The following is a 25,636-nucleotide window of genomic DNA, read 5'->3' as shown; positions in this document are numbered from 1 at the left end:
TATACGTATGTTTGTTAGTATTATATTTTTATTAGTATTACCAGTATTATGATTGGTATTGTTAGTATTATTATTCTTGTTATTATTAAGTATTTTATTTTATTGATTGATGTGGGAAAATCACACCTATTTTAAATAGTACAACTTAAGGTTTAATTCCATATAAATGAGCAATTGGTCTCAATTGTATGTGATCTGTTAAAGTAAGTTCAAGTTCGTCCATAGAGAACAACGTGTGCAAGATTCAGTTAACTAATAATTGTTCTAAAAATGTTTGAATTGATTGAATTTATAATAAAACTAAAATACGAAAATTAAAAAAATGATAAATCAGATAGAGAAATGATGCCCACTCAGATGATTCAAAATTGGTGTAGATTATCCTTTTCAGTTAAAATCGATTAGTTATCTGATACATGTATAAGTATATCAAATGAAATCGATTGGTCAGTGTTAGATGGAGATGGTGGTCGGTGGTGGATGGTGGTGGGTGGTGGATGGCGCTGGGTGAGTGGTGGTGGGTGAGTGGTGGTAGATGGTGGTGGGTGGTGTTAGTAGGTGGTTTTGAGTGATGGGTATTGGTGTTGTGGTGGGTGGTGGTGGCGGTAGTGGTTGGTGACTGGTGGTGGTGGAAGATAATGGTGGGTGAAAGGTGGTGGTGATTTTGGTAGGTAGTGGAGGTGGTGAGTATTGGTAGATAAAGGTAGGTGAAGGGTGGTGGGTGGTGGTGGTGGGTAGGCGAAGGGTGGTGGTTAAGGGTGGGTGGTTGTGGTGAGGTGGTGGTGGGGGTGATGGTGGCTAATGATGGGTGTTGGTGGTGGTTGTGGTTGTGGTGGTAGTGGGTCATTGTTGGTGGTGGGTGATGATGGTTGGTGGTAGTGGGTGGCGGTGGCATTGGTGGGTGGTGTGGTTATTGGTAGGTGGAGTGTGGCGGTGGTGGTGGTGGTTGTTTTCAGGTTGAAAAATGAAATATAAAATGATAATATATAAGTACAATTATGAAATGTCCCGTTCTTATTGATTAAAAACGTTCCATATTAATTGATTTCGTTGCGAGGTTTTGACCTCTATATGAGACGTTTTTCAAAGACTGCATTCATTTTTAAAACAAACCATAACCTTTATTTCATAGATAAAGGTTTTAAAAAGCTTTACGTAGATTATCAAATAATGATAATCTAAAATATCCTGTTTACACACGACCATTACATAATGGTTTACAATACAAATATGTTACAACAAAATAAGTTTCTTGAATGCAGTTTTTACACAATATCATACAAGCATGGACTCCAAATCTCGTCCTTATTTAACTATGCGACAGCGGAAGCTCTTAATAATCACCTGAGAATAAACATGCTTAAAACGTCAACAAAAATGTTGGTGAGTTATAGGTTTAACCTATATATATCAAATCATAATAATAGACCACAAGATTTCATATTTCAATACACATCCCATACATAGAGATAAAAATCATTCATATGGTGAACACCTGGTAACCGACATTAACAAGATGCATATATAAGAATATCCCCATCATTCCGGGACACCCTTCGGATATGATATAAATTTCGAAGTACTAAAGCATCCGGTACTTTGGATGGGGCTTGTTGGGCCCGATAGATCTATCTTTAGGATTCGCGTCAATTAGGGTGTCTGTTCCCTAATTCTTAGATTACCAGACTTAATAAAAAGGGGCATATTCGATTTCGATAATTCAACCATAGAATGTAGTTTCACGTACTTGTGTCTATTTTGTAAATCATTTATAAAACCTGCATGTATTCTCATCCCAAAAATATTAGATTTTAAAAGTGGGACTATAACTCACTTTCACATATTTTTACTTCGTCGGGAAGTAAGACTTGGCCACTGGTTGATTCACGAACCTATAACAATATATACATATATATCAAAGTATGTTCAAAATATATTTACAACACTTTTAATATATTTTGATGTTTTAAGTTTATTAAGTCAGCTGTCCTCGTTAGTAACCTACAACTAGTTGTCCACAGTTAGATGTACAGAAATAAATCGATAAATATTATCTTGAATCAATCCACGACCCAGTGTATACGTATCTCAGTATTGATCACAACTCAAACTATATATATTTTGGAATCAACCTCAACCCTGTATAGCTAACTCCAACATTCACATATAGAGTGTCTATGGTTGTTCCGAAATATATATAGAAGTGTCGACATGATAGGTCGAAACATTGTATACGTGTCTATGGTATCTCAAGATTACATAATATACAATACAAGTTGATTAAGTTATGGTTGGAATAGATTTGTTACCAATTTTCACGTAGCTAAAATGAGAAAAATTATCCAATCTTGTTTTACCCATAACTTCTTCATTTTAAATCCGTTTTGAGTGAATCAAATTGCTATGGTTTCATATTGAACTCTATTTTATGAATCTAAACATAAAAGTATAGGTTTATAGTCGGAAAAATAAGTTACAAGTCGTTTTTGTAAAGGTAGTCATTTCAGTCGAAAGAACGACGTCTAGATGACCATTTTAGAAAACATACTTCCACTTTGAGTTTAATCATAATTTTTGGATATAGTTTCATGTTCATAATAAAAATCATTTTCTCTGAATAACAACTTTTAAATCAAAGTTTATCATAGTTTTTAATTAACTAACCCAAAACAGCCCGTGGTGTTACTACGACGGCGTAAATCCGGTTTTACGGTGTTTTTCGTGTTTCCAGGTTTTAAATCATTAAGTTAGCATATCATATAGATATAGAACATGTGTTTAGTTGATTTTAAAAGTCAAGTTAGAAGGATTAACTTTTGTTTGCGAACAAGTTTAGAATTAACTAAACTATGTTCTAGTGATTACAAGTTTAAACCTTCGAATAAGATAGCTTTATATGTATGAATCGAATGATGTTATGAACATCATTACTACCTTAAGTTCCTTGGATAAACCTACTGGAAAAGAGAAAAATGTATCTAGCTTCAATGGATCCTTGGATGGCTCGAAGTTCTTGAAGCAGAATCATGACACGAAAACAAGTTCAAGTAAGATCATCACTTGAAATAAGATTGTTATAGTTATAGAAATTGAACCAAAGTTTGAATATGATTATTACCTTGTATTAGAATGATAACCTACTGTAAGAAACAAAGATTTCTTGAGGTTGGATGAACACCTTACAAGATTGGAAGTGAGCTAGCAAACTTGAAAGTATTCTTGATTTTATGAAACTAGAACTTTTGGAATTTATGAAGAACACTTAGAACTTGAAGATAGAACTTGAGAGAGATCAATTAGATGAAGAAAATTGAAGAATTAAAGTGTTTGTAGGTGTTTTTGGTCGTTGGTGTATGGATTAGATATAAAGGATATGTAATTTTGTTTTCATGTAAATAAGTCATGAATGATTACTCATATTTTTGTAATTTTATGAGATATTTCATGCTAGTTGCCAAATGATGGTTCCCACATGTGTTAGGTGACTCACATGGGCTGCTAAGAGCTGATCATTGGAGTGTATATACCAATAGTACATACATCTAAAAGCTGTGTATTGTACGAGTATGAATACGGGTGCATACGAGTAGAATTGTTGATGAAACTGAACGAGGATGTAATTGTAAGCATTTTTGTTAAGTAGAAGTATTTTGATAAGTGTATTGAAGTCTTTCAAAAGTGTATAAATACATATTAAAACACTACATGTATATACATTTTAACTGAGTCGTTAAGTCATCGTTAGTCGTTACATGTAAGTGTTGTTTTGAAACCTTTAGGTTAACGATCTTGTTAAATGTTGTTAACCCAATGTTTATAATATCAAACGAGATTTTAAATTATTATATTATCATGATATTATCATGTATGAATATCTCTTAATATGATATATATACATTAAATGTCTTTACAACGATAATCGTTTCATATATGTCTCGTTTAAAAATCATTAAGTTAGTAGTCTTGTTTTTACATATGTAGTTCATTGTTAATATACTTAATGATATGTTTACTTATCATAGTATCATGTTAACTATATATATATCCATATATATGTCATCATATAGTTTTTACAAGTTTTAACGTTCGTGAATCACCGGTCAACTTGGGTGGTCAATTGTCTATATGAAACATATTTCAATTAATCAAGTCTTAACAAGTTTGATTGCTTAACATGTTGGAAACATTTAATCATGTAAATATCAATCTCAATTAATATATATAAACATGGAAAAGTTCGGGTCACTACAGTACCTACCCGTTAAATAAATTTCGTCCCGAAATTTTAAGCTGTTGAAGGTGTTGACGAATCTTCTGGAAATAGATGCGGGTATTTCTTCTTCATCTAATCTTCACGCTCCCAGGTGAACTCGGGTCCTCTACGAGCATTCCATCGAACCTTAACAATTGGTATCTTGTTTTGCTTAAGTCTTTTAACCTCACGATCCATTATTTCGACGGGTTCTTCGATGAATTGAAGTTTTTCGTTGATTTGGATTTCATCTAACGGAATAGTGAGATCTTCTTTAGCAAAACATTTCTTCAAATTCGAGACGTGGAAAGTGTTATGTACAGCCGCGAGTTGTTGAGGTAACTCAAGTCGGTAAGCTACTGGTCCGACACGATCAATAATCTTGAATGGTCCAATATACCTTGGATTTAATTTCCCTCGTTTACCAAATCGAACAACGCCTTTCCAAGGTGCAACTTTAAGCATGACCATCTCTCCAATTTCAAATTCTATATCTTTTCTTTTAATGTCAGCGTAGCTCTTTTGTCGACTTTGGGCGGTTTTCAACCGTTGTTGAATTTGGATGATCTTCTCGGTAGTTTCTTGTATAATCTCCGGACCCGTAATCTGTCTATCCCCCACTTCACTCCAACAAATCGGAGACCTGCACTTTCTACCATAAAGTGCTTCAAACGGCGCCATCTCAATGCTTGAATGGTAGCTGTTGTTGTAGGAAAATTCTGCTAACGATAGATGTCGATCCCAACTGTTTCCGAAATCAATAACACATGCTCGTAGCATGTCTTCAAGCGTTTGTATCGTCCTTTCACTCTGCCCATCAGTTTGTGGATGATAGGCAGTACTCATGTCTAGACGAGTTCCTAATGCTTGCTGTAATGTCTGCCAGAATCTTGAAATAAATCTGCCATCCCTATCAGAGATAATAGAGATTGGTATTCCATGTCTGGATATGACTTCCTTCAAATATAGTCGTGCTAACTTCTCCATCTTGTCATCTTCTCTTATTGGCAGGAAGTGTGCTGATTTGGTGAGACGATCAACTATTACCCAAATAGTATCAAAACCACTTGCAGTCCTTGGCAATTTAGTGATGAAATCCATGGTAATGTTTTCCCATTTCCATTCTGGGATTTCGGGTTGTTGAAGTAGACCTGATGGTTTCTGATGCTCAGCTTTGACCTTAGAACACGTCAAACATTCTCCTACGTATTTAGCAACATCGGCTTTCATACCCGGCCACCAAAAATATTTCCTGAGATCCTTGTACATCTTCCCCGTTCCAGGATGTATTGAGTATCTGGTTTTATGAGCTTCTCTAAGTACCATTTCTCTCATATCTCCAAATTTTGGTACCCAAATCCTTTCAGCCCTATACCGGGTTCCGTCTTCCCGAATATTAAGATGCTTCTCCGATCCTTTGGGTATTTCATCCTTTAAATTTCCCTCTTTTAAAACTCCTTGTTGCGCCTCCTTTATTTGAGTAGTAAGGTTATTATGAATCATTATATTCATAGATTTTACTCGAATGGGTTCTCTGTCCTTCCTGCTCAAGGCATCGGCTACCACATTTGCCTTCCCCGGGTGGTAACGAATCTCAAAGTCGTAATCATTCAATAATTCAATCCACCTACACTGCCTCATATTCAGTTGTTTCTGGTTAAATATGTGTTGAAGACTTTTGTGGTCGGTATATATAATACTTTTGACCCCATATAAGTAGTGCCTCCAAGTCTTTAATGCAAAAACAACCGCGCCTAATTCCAAATCATGCGTCGTATAATTTTGTTCGTGAATCTTCAATTGTCTAGACGCATAAGCAATCACCTTCGTTCGTTGCATTAATACACAACCGAGACCTTGCTTTGATGCATCACAATAAATCACAAAATCATCATTCCCTTCAGGCAATGACAATATAGGTGCCGTAGTTAGCTTTTTCTTCAATAACTGAAACGCTTTCTCTTGTTCATCATTCCATTCAAATTTCTTCCCTTTATGCGTTAATGCAGTCAAGGGTTTTGCTATTCTGGAAAAGTCTTGGATGAACCTTCTGTAGTAACCAGCTAGTCCTAAAAACTGGCGTATGTGTTTCGGAGTTTTCGGGGTTTCCCACTTTTCAACAGTTTCTATCTTTGCCGGATCCACCTTAATACCTTCTTTGTTCACTATGTGACCGAGGAATTGAACTTCTTCCAACCAAAATGCACACTTTGAAAACTTAGCGTACAATTCTTCCTTCCTCAATACTTCTAACACCTTTCTCAAATGTTCACCGTGTTCTTGGTCATTCTTTGAGTAAATAAGTATGTCATCAATGAAAACAATGACAAACTTGTCAAGGTATGGTCCACACACTCGGTTCATAAGGTCCATGAACACAGCTGGTGCATTAGTTAAACCAAACGGCATGACCATAAACTCGTAATGACCGTAACGTGTTCTGAAAGCAGTCTTTGGAATATCATCTTCTTTCACCCGCATTTGATGATACCCGGAACGTAAGTCAATCTTTGAATAAACAGACGAGCCTTGTAGTTGATCAAATAAGTCATCGATTCTCGGTAGTGGGTAGCGGTTCTTGATGGTAAGTTTGTTCAACTCTCGGTAGTCGATACACAACCTGAATGTACCATCTTTCTTCTTGACAAACAAAACAGGAGCTCCCCATGGTGATGTGCTTGGTCGAATGAAACCACTCTCTAAAAGTTCTTGTAATTGGCTTTGCAGTTCTTTCATCTCGCTGGGTGCGAGTCTGTAAGGAGCACGAGCTATTGGTGCAGCTCCTGGTACAAGATCTATTTGAAATTCAACGGATCGATGTGGGGGTAATCCCGGTAATTCTTTCGGAAATACATCGGGAAATTCTTTTGCAATGGGAACATCATTGATGCTCTTTTCTTCAGTTTGTACTTTCTCAATGTGTGCTAGAACAGCATAGCAACCTTTTCTTATTAGTTTTTGTGCCTTCAAATTACTAATAAGATGTAGCTTCGTGTTGCCCTTTTCTCCGTACACCATTAAGGGTTTTCCTTTTTCTCGTATAATGCGAATTGCATTTTTGTAACAAATGATCTCCGCTTTCACTTCTTTCAACCAGTCCATACCGATTATCACATCAAAACTCCCTAACTCTACTGGTATCAAATCAATCTTAAATGTTTCGCTAACCAGTTTAATTTCTCGATTCCGACATATATTATCTGCTGAAATTAATTTACCATTTGCTAATTCGAGTAAAAATTTACTATCCAAAGGCGTCAATGGACAACTTAATTTAGCACAAAAATCTCTACTCATATAGCTTCTATCCGCACCCGAATCAAATAAAACGTAAGCAGATTTATTGTCAATAAGAAACGTACCCGTAACAAGCTCCGGGTCTTCCTGTGCCTCTGCCGCATTAATATTGAAAACTCTTCCACGGCCTTGTCCATTCGTGTTCTCCTGGTTCGGGCAATTTCTAATAATGTGGCCCGGTTTTCCACATTTATAACAAACTACATTGGCATAACTTGCTCCGACACTACTTGCTCCGCCATTACTCGTTCCGACACCATTTGTTCCTTTCGTTCTATTAACCCCTGGTCCGTAGACCTCACACTTCGCCGCGCTATGACCATTTCTTTTACACTTGTTGCAAAATTTGGTGCAGAACCCCGAGTGATACTTTTCACACCTTTGGCATAGCTGCTTCTGATTGTTGTTGTTGTTGCGGTTATTATTGTTATTGGGATGATTGTTGTAGTTGCTGTTGCTGTTGTTGTTGTTGTTATTGTTGGGCCGTTTGTTGTAGTTGCGATTGATGTTGCGATTGTTGGGATAATTGTTGCGATTATTGTTGTAATTGCTGTTGTTGTTGTATTGGTGATTCTTATCACCGTTTTCCTCCCACTTTCTTTTGACTTGCTTCACATTGGCCTCTTCAGCAGTCTGTTCTTTAATTCTTTCTTCAATCTGGTTCACTAGTTTGTGAGCCATTCTACATGCCTGTTGTATACAGGCGGGCTCGTGTGAACTTATATCTTCTTGGATTCTTTCCGGTAATCCTTTCACAAATGCGTCGATCTTCTCTTCCTCATCTTCGAATGCTCCCGGACACAATAGGCACAATTCTGTGAATCGTCTTTCGTACGTGGTAATATCAAATCCTTGGGTTCGTAACCCTCTAAGTTCTGTCTTGAGCTTATTGACCTCGGTTCTGGGACGGTACTTCTCGTTCATCAAGTGCTTGAATGCTGACCACGGTAGTGCGTACGCATCGTCTTGTCCCACTTGCTCTAGATAGGTATTCCACCATGTTAACGCAGAACCTGTGAAGGTATGCGTAGCGTACTTCACTTTGTCCTCTTCAGTACACTTACTTATGGCAAACACCGATTCGACCTTCTCGGTCCACCGTTTCAATCCGATCGGTCCTTCGGTTCCATCAAATTCCAAAGGTTTGCAGGCAGTGAATTCTTTGTAGGTGCATCCTACACGATTTCCTGTACTGCTAGATCCAAGGTTATTGTTGGTATGTAGCGCAGCCTGTACTGCGGCTATGTTTGAAGCTAGAAAAGTACGGAATTCCTCTTCATTCATATTCACGGTGTGTCGAGTAGTCGGTGCCATTTCCTTCAAAATAGTCAAATGGAACAAGTTAATCATACAGAATATTAAGAGTAGTTAATAGTATTTCGTAGCATAATATGAACTCATTTATAAAAGCTTTTTCTTCATATTAGCGTTTTATAAGTTTAAATTCGGGTAGTACCTACCCGTTAAGTTCATACTTAGTAGCTAATATACAATTCAACTACTACAATTCTATATGAAAAACTGATTATAATAATATTTCGCGTTCAAACTTTTATACAATATTTTACAAACTTACAATACCGCTTATTTTACATAAAGCATGAAATATAGCACACAATAACTTTGATACAAGATAGTTGTGAAGATAATTCTAGCTAGTACATAAGTCGTTCAGCAAAGGCAATAAAGACACGTAATTCATACGTCCAGAAACAAGTCATGCATTCTGGTTTTACTAGGACTACTTCCCATCCTTGGTCTTGTGCAACATAACCGTTATGGCCGTTGATAAGACAGCGTGTTGTAACGTCGTCAAAGGGACGAGGGTTACGTAATGTCCAACAGTCCCGTAATAATCTAAAAACCTCATTTCTTACCCCAATTACCGACTCCGTCACTTGTGGAAACGTTTTGTTTAATAGTTGTAGCCCGATGTTCTTGTTCTCACTTTGGTGAGAAGCGAACATTACTAATCCGTAAGCATAACATGCTTCTTTATGTTGCATGCTAGCCGCTTTTTCTAAATCACGAAGTCCAATATTCGGATATATTGAGTCAAAATAATTTCTTAACCCGTTGCGTAAAATAGCATTTGGGTTCCCCGCAATATATGCGTCAAAGTAAACACATCGTAACTTATGGGTTTCCCAATGTGATATCCCCCATCTTTCAAACGAAAGTCTCTTATAAACCAAGACATTCTTGGAACGTTCTTCGAATGTCTTACAAACTGATCTCGCCTTAAATAGTTGTGCCGAGGAATTCTGGCCGACTCTAGACAAGATTTCATCAATCATGTCTCCGGGTAGGTCTCTTAAAATATTGGGTTGTCTATCCATTTTGTGTTTTTAAACTGTAAAATAGACAAGAGTTAGATTCATAAAAAAATACTTATTAATACAAGCAATTTTTACATATATCATAAAGCATAAGAACACTATATTACATATATTACACCACACGAATACAACTATCTTATTCCGACTCGCTCGTTTCTTCTTCTTCGGTTTTGGTTCGTTTTGCCAAGTTTCTAGGGATATATGATGTTCCCCTAATACGAGCCGTCGTTGTCCACATTGGTTTAGAAAAACCTGGTGGTTTAGAGGTTCCCGGGTCATTGTTACAACTTAAGAACTTCGGGGGTTGACGATACATATAAAGTTCATCGGGGTTGAAATTAGATTTCTCTATTTTTATGCCCTTTCCCTTATTATTTTCTTTTGCCTTTTTAAATTCAGTTGGGGTAATTTCTATAACATCATTGGAATTCTCGTCGGAATCCGATTCATCGGAGAATTGGTAATCCTCCCAATATTTTGCTTCCTTGGCGGAAACACCATTGACCATAATTAACCTTGGTCGGTTGGTTGAGGATTCTCTTTTACTTAACCGTTTTATTATTTCCTCCACCGGTTCCGATTCTTCTTCCGGTTCCGATTCTTCGTCCGATTCCGATTCTTCTTCCGGTTCCTCTTCGGGAACTTGTGAATCAGTCCATGAATCATTCCAATTTACATTTGACTCTTCATTATTATTAGGTGAGTCAATGGGACTTGTTCTAGAGGTAGACATCTATCACATAATATCAAACACGTTAAGAGATTAATATATCACATAATATTCATATGTTAAAAATATATAGTTTCCAACAAAAATGTTAAGCAATCATTTTTAAAGAAAACACGGTCGAAGTCCAGAATCACTAATGCATCCTAACAAACTCGATAAGACACACTAATGCAAATTTTCTGGTTCTCTAAGACCAACGCTCGGATACCAACTGAAATGTCCCGTTCTTATTGATTAAAAACGTTCCATATTAATTGATTTCGTTGCGAGGTTTTGACCTCTATATGAGACGTTTTTCAAAGACTGCATTCATTTTTAAAACAAACCATAACCTTTATTTCATAGATAAAGGTTTTAAAAAGCTTTACGTAGATTATCAAATAATGATAATCTAAAATATCCTGTTTACACACGACCATTACATAATGGTTTACAATACAAATATGTTACAACAAAATAAGTTTCTTGAATGCAGTTTTTACACAATATCATACAAGCATGGACTCCAAATCTCGTCCTTATTTAACTATGCGACAGCGGAAGCTCTTAATAATCACCTGAGAATAAACATGCTTAAAACGTCAACAAAAATGTTGGTGAGTTATAGGTTTAACCTATATATATCAAATCATAATAATAGACCACAAGATTTCATATTTCAATACACATCCCATACATAGAGATAAAAATCATTCATATGGTGAACACCTGGTAACCGACATTAACAAGATGCATATATAAGAATATCCCCATCATTCCGGGACACCCTTCGGATATGATATAAATTTCGAAGTACTAAAGCATCCGGTACTTTGGATGGGGCTTGTTGGGCCCGATAGATCTATCTTTAGGATTCGCGTCAATTAGGGTGTCTGTTCCCTAATTCTTAGATTACCAGACTTAATAAAAAGGGGCATATTCGATTTCGATAATTCAACCATAGAATGTAGTTTCACGTACCTGTGTCTATTTTGTAAATCATTTATAAAACCTGCATGTATTCTCATCCCAAAAATATTAGATTTTAAAAGTGGGACTATAACTCACTTTCACAGATTTTTACTTCGTCGGGAAGTAAGACTTGGCCACTGGTTGATTCACGAACCTATAACAATATATACATATATATCAAAGTATGTTCAAAATATATTTACAACACTTTTAATATATTTTGATGTTTTAAGTTTATTAAGTCAGCTGTCCTCGTTAGTAACCTACAACTAGTTGTCCACAGTTAGATGTACAGAAATAAATCGATAAATATTATCTTGAATCAATCCACGACCCAGTGTATACGTATCTCAGTATTGATCACAACTCAAACTATATATATTTTGGAATCAACCTCAACCCTGTATAGCTAACTCCAACATTCACATATAGAGTGTCTATGGTTGTTCCGAAATATATATAGATGTGTCGACATGATAGGTCGAAACATTGTATACGTGTCTATGGTATCTCAAGATTACATAATATACAATACAAGTTGATTAAGTTATGGTTGGAATAGATTTGTTACCAATTTTCACGTAGCTAAAATGAGAAAAATTATCCAATCTTGTTTTACCCATAACTTCTTCATTTTAAATCCGTTTTGAGTGAATCAAATTGCTATGGTTTCATATTGAACTCTATTTTATGAATCTAAACAGAAAAGTATAGGTTTATAGTCGGAAAAATAAGTTACAAGTCGTTTTTGTAAAGGTAGTCATTTCAGTCGAAAGAACGACGTCTAGATGACCATTTTAGAAAACATACTTCCACTTTGAGTTTAACCATAATTTTTGGATATAGTTTCATGTTCATAATAAAAATCATTTTCTCTGAATAACAACTTTTAAATCAAAGTTTATCATAGTTTTTAATTAACTAACCCAAAACAGCCCGCGGTGTTACTACGACGGCGTAAATCCGGTTTTACGGTGTTTTTCGTGTTTCCAGGTTTTAAATCATTAAGTTAGCATATCATATAGATATAGAACATGTGTTTAGTTGATTTTAAAAGTCAAGTTAGAAGGATTAACTTTTGTTTGCGAACAAGTTTAGAATTAACTAAACTATGTTCTAGTGATTACAAGTTTAAACCTTCGAATAAGATAGCTTTATATGTATGAATCGAATGATGTTATGAACATCATTACTACCTTAAGTTCCTTGGATAAACCTACTGGAAAAGAGAAAAATGGATCTAGCTTCAATGGATCCTTGGATGGCTCGAAGTTCTTGAAGCAGAATCATGACACGAAAACAAGTTCAAGTAAGATCATCACTTGAAATAAGATTGTTATAGTTATAGAAATTGAACCAAAGTTTGAATATGATTATTACCTTGTATTAGAATGATAACCTACTGTAAGAAACAAAGATTTCTTGAGGTTGGATGAACACCTTACAAGATTGGAAGTGAGCTAGCAAACTTGAAAGTATTCTTGATTTTATGAAACTAGAACTTTTGGAATTTATGAAGAACACTTAGAACTTGAAGATAGAACTTGAGAGAGATCAATTAGATGAAGAAAATTGAAGAATGAAAGTGTTTGTAGGTGTTTTTGGTCGTTGGTGTATGGATTAGATATAAAGGATATGTAATTTTGTTTTCATGTAAATAAGTCATGAATGATTACTCATATTTTTGTAATTTTATGAGATATTTCATGCTAGTTGCCAAATGATGGTTCCCACATGTGTTAGGTGACTCACATGGGCTGCTAAGAGCTGATCATTGGAGTGTATATACCAATAGTACATACATCTAAAAGCTGTGTATTGTACGAGTACGAATACGGGTGCATACGAGTAGAATTGTTGATGAAACTGAACGAGGATGTAATTGTAAGCATTTTTGTTAAGTAGAAGTATTTTGATAAGTGTATTGAAGTCTTTCAAAAGTGTATAAATACATATTAAAACACTACATGTATATACATTTTAACTGAGTCGTTAAGTCATCGTTAGTCGTTACATGTAAGTGTTGTTTTGAAACCTTTAGGTTAACGATCTTGTTAAATGTTGTTAACCCAATGTTTATAATATCAAATGAGATTTTAAATTATTATATTATCATGATATTATCATGTATGAATATCTCTTAATATGATATATATACATTAAATGTCTTTACAACGATAATCGTTATATATATGTCTCGTTTAAAAATCATTAAGTTAGTAGTCTTGTTTTTACATATGTAGTTCATTGTTAATATACTTAATGATATGTTTACTTATCATAGTATCATGTTAACTATATATATATATCCATATATATGTCATCATATAGTTTTTACAAGTTTTAACGTTCGTGAATCACCGGTCAACTTGGGTGGTCAATTGTCTATATGAAACATATTTCAATTAATCAAGTCTTAACAAGTTTGATTGCTTAACATGTTGGAAACATTTAATCATGTAAATATCAATCTCAATTAATATATATAAACATGGAAAAGTTCGGGTCACTACAAATTAATACCAACATTACAACAAAAATATTTGGTAGGCTAGTGGTAAAAATAAGAGGAATCTATCCCTGTGGTCATGAGTTTAAATCCTCCTACATGCAACAACATTGTATTTTTCAGCATGTTTCGTGTAACTCGGCTTGTTTAGCTCGGCTCATTTAGCTCTGCTCGTGTAGCTCAACTCGAGTTTTAAATTGACAACGTTATATTCATACATATATTCTATGCGCTATCGTGTTCCATTTGTTTGTATTTTGAAGATTTAGAAGACTTTTGTGTTTGTTTGAACTAAAATGAAGATAAAGGTCAAGATTTGGTTTAAAGGTTCATATTTGAAGATTTTACTGAATATTTAGTCAAGTTCAAAATTTTAGGTGAAGACAAACGATAAAGCAAGTGAAGATTTAGCAGATACGGTCTTTCTCGTGCATCAAACAACAATCTCACGACATGGCAATCTCACGAGAAGTACTAGTTTTCCAGAACTCAATCCCTGCCACTATTTTCGCATTTGAAGTATGATTCTCGCATTTGAATGTTAAATCTTGCAAAATGCGAGGCCTTTCACGAAACGCAAGAATGCTCGGGAGCTGATGTTTTTATTTTCATGTAAATAACACGTTTTAAGCCATTGTTTAGGGTATTCAGTTTATTCAGCCTCAATTACTAAAATTGATAAGCTTTTCTAGGTTATTGAAAGATAATTTGGATATTGTTAAATTGCATGTGGGACATCAGTGTAATTAGACAATAGTAATTGAATTTGTTAGTTGCCTAAAGTAATTATGAGGTTAAATAGGGACACTAAATTAACATGAAATTGAGTTATAATCTTGAGTAGTTAAAGTTGATTGATTGTATTCTTAAATTATGTGTGGGAAACCAACGTTAATAAGTTACAATTTTATATTAAAATTGGTAGTTTAGGTGAGGGACACCAGCCCAGATTATTAATTGGTGGATTGATTAGTGAGCTAGGTTAAAGACATTTAAGCTTAAGGAATTAGTTAAGAAATTGTGAGAATCGACTGATAATTGCAATGTCACCACAAAATCAATTATTATAATGGTTCTAATTAAAGTAATCCGGATCTAAGGAAATTGATTCTAAGTGGATACCCTTATCTCATTTGAATTTGTGTTTAGTTAATTTTGCGTTAATTAGTATAAGTTTAATTTCATACTTTAAATATTCCCCAAATTATTTAGGATAGCTATTAGTTTTAAATTCTAAATTATCTGTTCTTTGTGGAAAGAATCAGAGATCTTTTCGGTGTATAATGAGCCGATTGGGTATATTTGTGATAATGTTAAGGTTTTAAATCCCGAGGATAAAGTGGTGGAGTCATCAAAGATAGTCGAGGATGAGGAATTTAATACAGTGAAACCACTTGAGGAATCACTCTAATGACCCATCCTAATCCATCTGGACAAATACATTACATTTGGTTACATCGCGAGGTACTTGACCTCTATATGATACATTTTACAAACATTGCATTCGTTTTTGAAAGACAAACTTTCATTTCATCGAAAGTTGACAGCATGCATACCATTTCATAATATATCCAATTATAATTGACTTAATAATAATCTTGATGAACTCAACGACTCGAATGCAATGTCTTTTGAAATATGTCATGAATGACTCCAAGTAGTATCTCTAAAATGAGCAAATGCACAACAGAAGATTTCTTTCATACCTGAGAATAAACATTCTTTAAAGTGTCAACCAAAAGGTTGGTGAGTTCATTAGTTTATCGTAATCAATCATTTCTATAATTTTAATAGACCACAAGATTTCCTTTATTCAATAATCATACACTCGCAAATGTTTAAAAAAATCATTCATATGGATTGAACACCTAGTAACCGACATTAACATCATGCATATAGAATATCCCCAAAACAGATATCCATCTGTATTATATAAACTCGAAGTACTAAAGCATATCATTTTCCAGTATGGGGGGAGTTAGTGCCCGTAGATCTACCTTTAGGATTCGCGTCAATTAGGGTGTCTGTTTCCAAATTATTAGGCTACCAAGCTAAAAGGGGTGATATTCGATTCGATAATCCAACCATTGAATGTAGTTTCAATTACTTGTGTCTATTTCGTAAAGCATTTATAAAAACGCATGTATTCTCAGTCCCAAAAATATATATTGCAAAAGCATTTAAAAAGGGAGCAAATGAAACTCACAATAATGTATTTTGTAGTAAAAATACATATGACGATATTGAACAATGCAGGGTTGGCCTCGGATTCACGAACCTATATCAAGTATATATATTAACACTTATACTTGTTGAAAGGACCCGTTCATATACATTATAAACGATTCACAATAGTTGATTACATCGCGAGGTATTTGACCTCTATATGATACATTTTACAAACATTGCATTCGTTTTTTAAAGACAAACTTTCTTTACAACGAAAGTTGATGGTATGCACACCATTTCATAATACATCCAACTATAATTGACTTAATAATAATCTTGATGAACTCAATGACTTGAATGCAACGTCTTTCAAAATATGCCATGAATGACTCCAAGTAATATCCTTAAAATGAGCTAATGCACAGCGGAAGATTTCTTTAATACCTGAGAATAAACATGCTTTAAAGTGTCAACCAAAAGGTTGGTGAGTTCATAGGTTTATCATAACAATCATTTCAATATATTAATAGACCACAAGATTTTCGTTTATAAATATATGTACACTCGCAAGTGTATAAAAGTATTCTATAAGTTGTAGGCACCCGGTAATAAGCCTTAACATTCATGTTTTACCCTCTGAAGTACACCAGATCAGGTGTGTTTAAAATAACCTCGAAGTACTAAAGCATCCAATAGTCAGGATGGGGTTTGTCAGGCCCAATAGATCTATCTTTAGGATTCGCGCCTACCATACATAGACAAGTAGTTTAATGTTACCAAGCTAAGGGTATATTTCTGGTTTAAACCCACGTAGAATTAGTTTTAGTACTTGTGCCTATTTCGTAAAACATTTATAAAAACAGCGCATGTATTCTCAGTCCCAAAAATATATATAAAAGGGAGCAAATGAAACTCACAATACTGTATTTTGTAGTAAAAATACATATGACATCATTGAACAAGTGCAATGTTGGCCTTGGATTCACGAACGTATCAATATTGAGATTCAATATTGCAGGAAAAGTACGTAGACGCAACGGAGATGATAAACACTAATTTGACTCACGAGCAATACTCCCGAACTATACCCAAAACCTCCATAGCTTTAACCCATAATTTCCTTAGCTCTATCCCGCTCAAAAAACAATTTCGAAATCACTCGGACAGCACTCCGTCGTAATATTTTATGTATACTGATAATATCTTGAAATAATACGGAGTAAATATATATATGTAAATTGATTGAGAGAGTTTAGAGAAAATATTTTCAAGTTTCTATCAAATAATGAAACCTATTGAATTCTATTTATAATAGATTTTTGAATTATTAAAGTGAATTATTAAAGTATGAATTATTAAAGTGAATTATTAAAGTAAGAATTATTAAAGTATGAATTATTAAAGTGAATTATTAAAGTATGAATTATTAAAGTGAATTATTAAAGTATGAATTATTAAAGTGAATTATTAAAGTATGAATTATTAAACTGAATTATTAAAGTATGAATTATTAAAGTGAATTATTAAAGTATGAATTATTAAAGTTAAGGTAAAGTAAAAATAAAGTAAAGGTAAAGTTTAAGTATAGTAAAAGTATAAAACTATGTACGTATAATACGCGTATAAATATATATAATATTAATTTAAATTGTTATATATATTTAATAAAATAAAATATAAATATCATTATCTTTATCATACTGGTTAAGTAATGAGTTGTTAAAAGTGGTTCTAGATATTTATAAAAGTTATATACGTTTTAATAATAAAGTTCTTTTTAAACTGAAAACGTTTTTGTACGTTTGAAACTAAATCAAATAAATATGATAATTTTGTTTTTCAAAACTAAATATATTTAAGAAGCATTTTGTTTAAAGGTTAAAATAATGGAAATCGTTATATCATAAAACATTTTAGAAAAGTAAAATCATATATTTTCATAATAGGTTTCAAGTTTTTAAATTACAGTCTGTTGGTGAAGCATGCGATAAAGTTCAAAGGTTAAATAAACGTATGAAATAATCTTAATGAAAAATGTTGAGTTACTTAACTTGTCGATATCCAACATCTAAGTTATTTACACTCCACGTTCTTACTTATAAATCACTTTACCATTTTTCGAATGTCGTCAAAAAGAATAGATTTCTTAAATCACAGTGGACCTTATAACATAGACCCGTAATCATATCACAATGTATCTGATAAATCAATCATTTGATATTATCTTCTAATTCCATCGATAAACATATTGAAACAAATACGTTCATGTAAAGTATTATACGTTTAATACTTTATTAATATTTTTAAGTTATAATATATATATATATATACATATATATACATATTTATTTATATATAACGGTTCGTGAATCATCGGAATTTGGTCGAGGTTATAATGAATGTATGAACACAATTTAAAATTCTTGAGATTTAACTTAATAAACTTTGCTTATCGTGTCGGAATAATATAAAGATAAAGTTTAAATTTGGTCGGAAATTTCCGGATCGTCACAGTACCTACCCGTTAAAGAAATTTCGTCCCAAAATTTGAGTAAGGTCGTCATGGTTAACCATAAAACTGTTTTCATGACGAATATGAGTTGATAAATAGAGTTTCATCATTACTGAGTAATGTAGATAAAACGATTCGATTATGTGAAGCGTACGAGGGTAGCTGTCACAACAGTTTGAGATAGAAATTTAACTTTTGACGTAGTCACGGTGGATTTCTGGAATTCAAGGGATTTAAAGAAATCTTTAAAATCTGAATAAAATTTGATTCTTCGGAGATTAAGGAATAGGATCTTCTTTGGTTAAATGCGATAATCTGTTTTGATTGCTCTGTCGGATATTTCATTATAAATCCACCCTCTTTATTTCCTATATATTTTGGAGTTCCATCCTTTTGTTTTCTCTTCTCAACTTTAAGTCAGCGAATAATGGTTCAGAATTCGTAAGTATGGAGTTTCGAATGAACATGACTAATGTTCTAAGGAAGAAATTGTAATAGCACGATCTTGATTGGTTAAATTACCAGAATTCAAGAGAAAAGACAGAATTATCAAGAAATTATGTTCTTGATATGTTTAGAGATTAGATAGAATGTAAGAGTCACGTAACATGGCACATGATGACGTTATGGTCTGTGAATCATCATGTTTCATTAGAAACTCGGCATGACTTACTGTAATATAATCACATTGATCAAGTGTCATTATATTATACTAAATCATGCTTCAGTTCCCAACACTACTTCGAAAACATTCATACTTCAAACTCGAAGATTTCAGATTTTAGAAACTAAACAGTTTCCTTTATGATATAACACTGATATCGTGAAGAGATAAATGATTTCGGACAAGAATACTTATGAAAATATCCTCAGAAATATCGAAGATATTTATGATGATATTTTTGGAATTTCTAAGATCGAAGGTTGATGAAGAAAGATTTTCCGCAAGATTTTAACATGACTTCGAAGCAGGATATTTTCTAAAGATTTCATCGGATCCAGAATTACCTGGATTCTTTGAATATAGGGTTTGGTCCTTGTATTTGTCGTTAGTTTCCTTCATGATTAGCTCAATCTATTTTTCAGTACCAAATTTTCTATCGAGCGTTCCCAACATTCCATTCTTTATTATCAAACTTTTGGCCGTTTAGACCATCTACGATTTTGCTGTTTCCTCTGCATTTAATGCTACCATATCTGGGTCATCGGTTATCAATCCGAGGTGGTTTCAAGAGAATTGTGTTTTTAGATGATTAAACGTTGATGGTAATATGGTGGAATATAAAAGGTTCCCCGATAACAATAAAGAGCACGCATATATATCAAAATTATGATATGGTTGTTTCGAACGAAAAGTCGAAGTTGATTTGCTGGAGCTGTGACAAAATTTGCTACTTTGAAAAGGAATTGCAAAGTGATTTTCGGTAATAACAACGCCCAGGGAGCTAGCACAGATACGTGTTAAATGTTTACTCAGGTTCCGAGTGTTTTCAGGTGCATAACTATATGCATCGATCTTTTCTTCCGTAGATGAAGTGCGGTTGGTTTATCCTCTCGATTGAGGTGTTTTCAAGAATCATGAAAGATTTGAATGCAGATTGTAATCGTCAAGATACAAATAAAGTTTAGGATGAAATCAAGTGGCAAACTTGAAGAATTGTTTAGTTTCATATGTTATAAACAATATTTTAATTCATTTTAATTGTCCAATGTTATTAGTCCACAGTCGATAGTCCACAATTAACAGTCCAATAATTCATATATAGTTTAATATATAATATTCAAATTAATTAATACGTATCGTGACCCGTATACATGTCTCAGACTCGATCACAACTCAAAGTATATATATTATTGTAGAATCAACCTCAACCCTGTATAGCTAACTCCAGCATTACTGCATATAGAGTGTCTATGGTTATTCCAAATAATATATATATATATGCGTCGATATGATATGGCAAAACCTTGTATACGTGTCTCGATATTTAAAGTGCGTAAAAATAAATAACAGAAATTAAATGACGATAAATAAAATTGCAAGAATATAAATTGCGATAAATAAAATGTAATCAGTTAGCTAGGAACAGTTAGCGTGGATTCTTAACAAAATTTCTCATAGTTAATTTGTTTGTTTCTAACAAATTTTATTTTGTCCAATGTTTTCTTCATTATGCCACTTGTTGGATTCTGATAGGTCAAAATCTAAATATAAAATTGGATGAAAATGATTATTCTGCGGTGAACGGATACGTATATCAGTGGTTGTAAGTAGGATAGTAAATGACTGTTGAATCAGATTCGAAGAATGTACATTGTAACTTATTAATGTGAAATCTAAATATTCCTCAGGTATTACCTACCCGTTAAAATATTTTCACCATTAACAGTTTGTACGAAAGAATTTTTAATTACAATCTTTATAAAAAAAATATATATATATACCTACATATTTTCTTCGGATGTAATCATGGATTTAATGAGTCAATATGATATTAAACTCATTTGATTTACCGTTAGAACAAGAATATATAATCTCTAAAATATTAGAGATTACATAATCGCTATGTCGAATGAAAATAAATGATGTAGAACGTCATGTAGAATAATGATTATACTCGAGGTACAGAATGAGATGTCGAAGCTGGTGACGCGGATGTTGTTGTTGGTGGTACTAGTGCTGTTGGTGCTGAGGCTGGTGATGTTACTGGTGTTGGTGATACTGCAGGTGCTTGCAAATTGTGTACCGTGCTCTCTAAAGTTAACACTCAAGCTCCGAGTTCTTTAACTTCTTCTACTAACCCTGGTTGGTTATCGGTGTGAGGTAAAGGTCGGATATCTTCTCTAGTTCCGTTAATGGTAGTCTCAAAATGAAAAATTCTTGCAAAAAGGGTATAAACGGTGTTGCGAACGGGTTCGCCGGTTCACGGGTCAAGTACACCAAGGTTAGGTGGTAGATTTGGTTCATGATATGGAGTACCTTCTTCCCTTCTCCATAGGGTGAGTATGTCACGAACCCACCCCCATTTTCTCCAGTAATCACGGTAGTTGATTGGTTGGTGTGCTCCTGTCACGCTGTCTTCGGAGTCAGAGGAACTTGGTCGATTCGTAGAGGCCATCTTAAGCGATCACAGAAAAGATTTTTGGTATGAAGAGTTTAGTGACAGAAATTGATAGTTGGATGGTATTCTCAATGCATAATGTGCATAGATATATATAGTACCAGGATCCCTTAAATTACGGAGAAATTTACGAGAGATATCAGGCAAGGTCTACAGTAACAGATACGCTAAGATATGAATTTTGTCTTAAACTTATTCATGCAATCAATGCAGTAAAAGGTGTCTAGACTAAGAATAATGAGCAAGTAATTTCCTAAAGATGATAAGCAGATGATTTCTGACAAAAATGATAACCAAAACTCTTGACATGCAGACACGGTCAAAGTCCAGACTCACTAATGCATCCTAACGACTATCAGTTAGACACACTAATGCAGACCTGGTTCACTAAGACCACCGCTCTGATACCAACTGAAAGGACTCGTTCATATACATTATAAACGATTCACAATAGTTGATTACATCGCAAGGTATTTGACCTCTATATGATACATTTTACAAACATTGAATTCATTTTTAAAAGACAAACTTTCTTTACAACGAAAGTTGACAGTATGCACACCATTTCATAATACATCCAACTATAATTGACTTAATAATAATCTTGATAAACTCAATGACTTGAATGCAATGTCTTTCAAAATATGCCATGAATGACTCCAAGTAATATCCTTAAAATGAGCTAATGCACAGCGGAAGATTTCTTTAATACCTGAGAATAAACATGCTTTAAAGTGTCAACCAAAAGGTTGGTGAGTTCATAGGTTTATCATAACAATCATTTCAATATATTAATAGACCACAAGATTTTCGTTTATAAATATATGTACAGTCGCAAGTGTATACAAGTATTCTATAAGTTGTAGGCACCCGGTAATAAGCCTTAACGTTCATGTTTTACCCTCTGAAGTACACCAGATCAGGTGTGTTTAAAATAACCTCGAAGTACTAAAGCATCCAATAGTCAGGATGGGGTTTGTCAGACCCAATAGATCTATCTTTAGGATTCGCGCCTACCGTACATAGACAAGTAGTTTAATGTTACCAAGCTAAGGGTATATTTCTGGTTTAAACCCACGTAGAATTAGTTTTAGTACTTGTGCCTATTTCGTAAAACATTTATAAAAACAGCGCATGTATTCTCAGTCCCAAAAATATATATAAAAGGGAGCAAATGAAATTCACAATACTGTATTTTGTAGTAAAAATACATATGACATCAGTGAACAAGTGCAATGTTGGCCTTGGATTCACGAACGTATCAATATTGAGATTCAATATTGCAGGAAAAGTACGTAGACGCAACGGAGATGATAAACACTAGTTTGACTCACGAGCAATACTCCCGAACCATACCCATAACCTCCATAGCTTTAACCCATAATTTCCTTAGCTCTATCTCGCTCGAAAAACAATTTCGAAATCACTCGGACAGCACTCCGTCGTAATATTTTATGTATACTGATAATATCTTGAAATAATACGGAGTAAATATATATGTAAATCGATTGAGAGAGTTTAGAGAAAATATTTTCAAGTTTCTATCAAATAATGAAACCTATTGAATTCTATTTATAATAGATTTTTGAATTATTAAAGTATGAATTATTAAAGTGAATTATTAAAGTATGAATTATTAAAGTGAATTATTAAAGTATGAATTATTAAAGTGAATTATTAAAGTAAATTATTAAAGTATGAATTATTAAAGTGAATTATTAAAGTATGAATTATTAAAGTGAATTATTAAAGTATGAATTATTAAAGTGAATTATTAAAGTATGAATTATTAAAGTTAAGGTAAAGTAAAAATAAAGTAAAGGTAAAGTTTAAGTATAGTAAAAGTATAAAACTATGCACGTATAATACGCGTATAAATATATATAATATTAATTTAAATTGTTACATATATTTAATAAAATAAAATATAAATATCGTTATCTTTATCATACTGGTTAAGTAATGAGTTGTTAAAAGTGGTTCTAGATATTTATAAAAGTTATATACATTTTAATAATAAAGTTCTTTTTAAACTGAAAACGTTTTTGTACGTTTGAAACTAAATCAAATAAATATGATAATTTTGTTTTCCAAAACTAAATATATTTAAGAAGCATTTTGTTTAAAGGTTAAAATAATGGAAATCGTTATATCATAAAACATTTTAGAAAAGTAAAATCATATATTTTCATAATAGGTTTCAAGTTTTTAAATTACAGTCTGTTGGTGAAGCATGCGATAAAGTTCAAAGGTTAAATAAACGTATGAAATAATCTTAATGAAAAATGTTGAGTTACTTAACTTGTCGATATCCAACATCTAAGTTATTTACACTCCACGTTCTTATTTATAAATCACTTTACCATTTTCCGAATGTCGTCAAAAAGAATAGATTTCTTAAATCACAGTGGACCTTATAACATAGACCCGTAATCATATCACAATGTATCTGATAAATCAATCATTTGATATTATCTTCTAATTCCATCGATAAACATATTGAAACAAATACGTTCATGTAAAGTATTATACGTTTAATACTTTATTAATATTTTTAAGTTATATATATATATATATATACATATATATACATATTTATTTATATATAACGGTTCGTGAATCATCGGAATTTGGTCGAGGTTATAATGAATGTATGAACACAATTTAAAATTCTTGAGATTTAACTTAACAAACTTTGCTTATCGTGACGGAATAATATAAAGATAAAGTTTAAATTTGGTCGGAAATTTCCGGATCGTCACACTTGTAATCGAACAACTAAATTTACATATAATTAGTGATATATTTGTTATTTTAGTAAATTATATGTTTCATCAATAAGTAATTTAAGTATTTCTATTTTATGTACTTTAACTAAGTAATTAATATTTATTATAAAACGTTAATATAGATATGTTATATGTATTAACTATAGTGTTATATAACCAAAAATTCATTTGATAAAATAATAATAATAAATAAATAAAATATATTATTTTATAATAATAATATTAGTGTTAGAAATAATAAAAATGATAATAAAAATAATAATGATAAAAATAATGATAATTCTAATAATAATAATAATGATAGTTCTAATAATAAAAATGGTAATTTTTATAATAATAATAAAAAAATTAGTTTCAATAATAATGTTACTTACATTATAAATGATAATAATAATAATAATAATAATAATAATAATAATAATAATAATAATAATAATAATAATAATAATAATGAAAATGAGTAATAAGTAAACTACCTCAAAGAAGTAGTCCTAAAAATGCTCAAGTCCGGGTTTGAACCCGCGACCTCCCGCTAACCCGATAACATCCTAAATCATTCCTCCATTTTTTTTATTCACATACCATATTTATTTAAACCTTTCAGTTTCCTTTATCCTTCTTCATTAATTCGACTAGAGATCATAATCAAGATCATCATCATAGTACTTGTATCATCATCATGATCATCATAATCATCATACGCCATCATCATTTTCATACTATCATCATCAACTTTAAACTTCTCATCAGTATCATAATACTCGCCTAACATCATTATCATTTAAATTCACCGATCATTCTAGTTTTATTACAGTAATCAATCCCGTTCTCATTTTAAGCATCATCTTCTTCTCAATCGTTTTTCATAATCTAAATACACTACGACCCAGATATAGTCCATTAACTAAACAAGCCCATGACCCAACAATATAAATGTTCATGATGATCGTTAATTTATGGGCCCGA

This window comes from Rutidosis leptorrhynchoides, chromosome 4, assembly GCF_046630445.1.
Source record: "Rutidosis leptorrhynchoides isolate AG116_Rl617_1_P2 chromosome 4, CSIRO_AGI_Rlap_v1, whole genome shotgun sequence".
Classification (NCBI taxonomy): domain Eukaryota; kingdom Viridiplantae; phylum Streptophyta; class Magnoliopsida; order Asterales; family Asteraceae; genus Rutidosis; species Rutidosis leptorrhynchoides.
Note: the sequence above shows the minus strand (reverse complement) of the source record.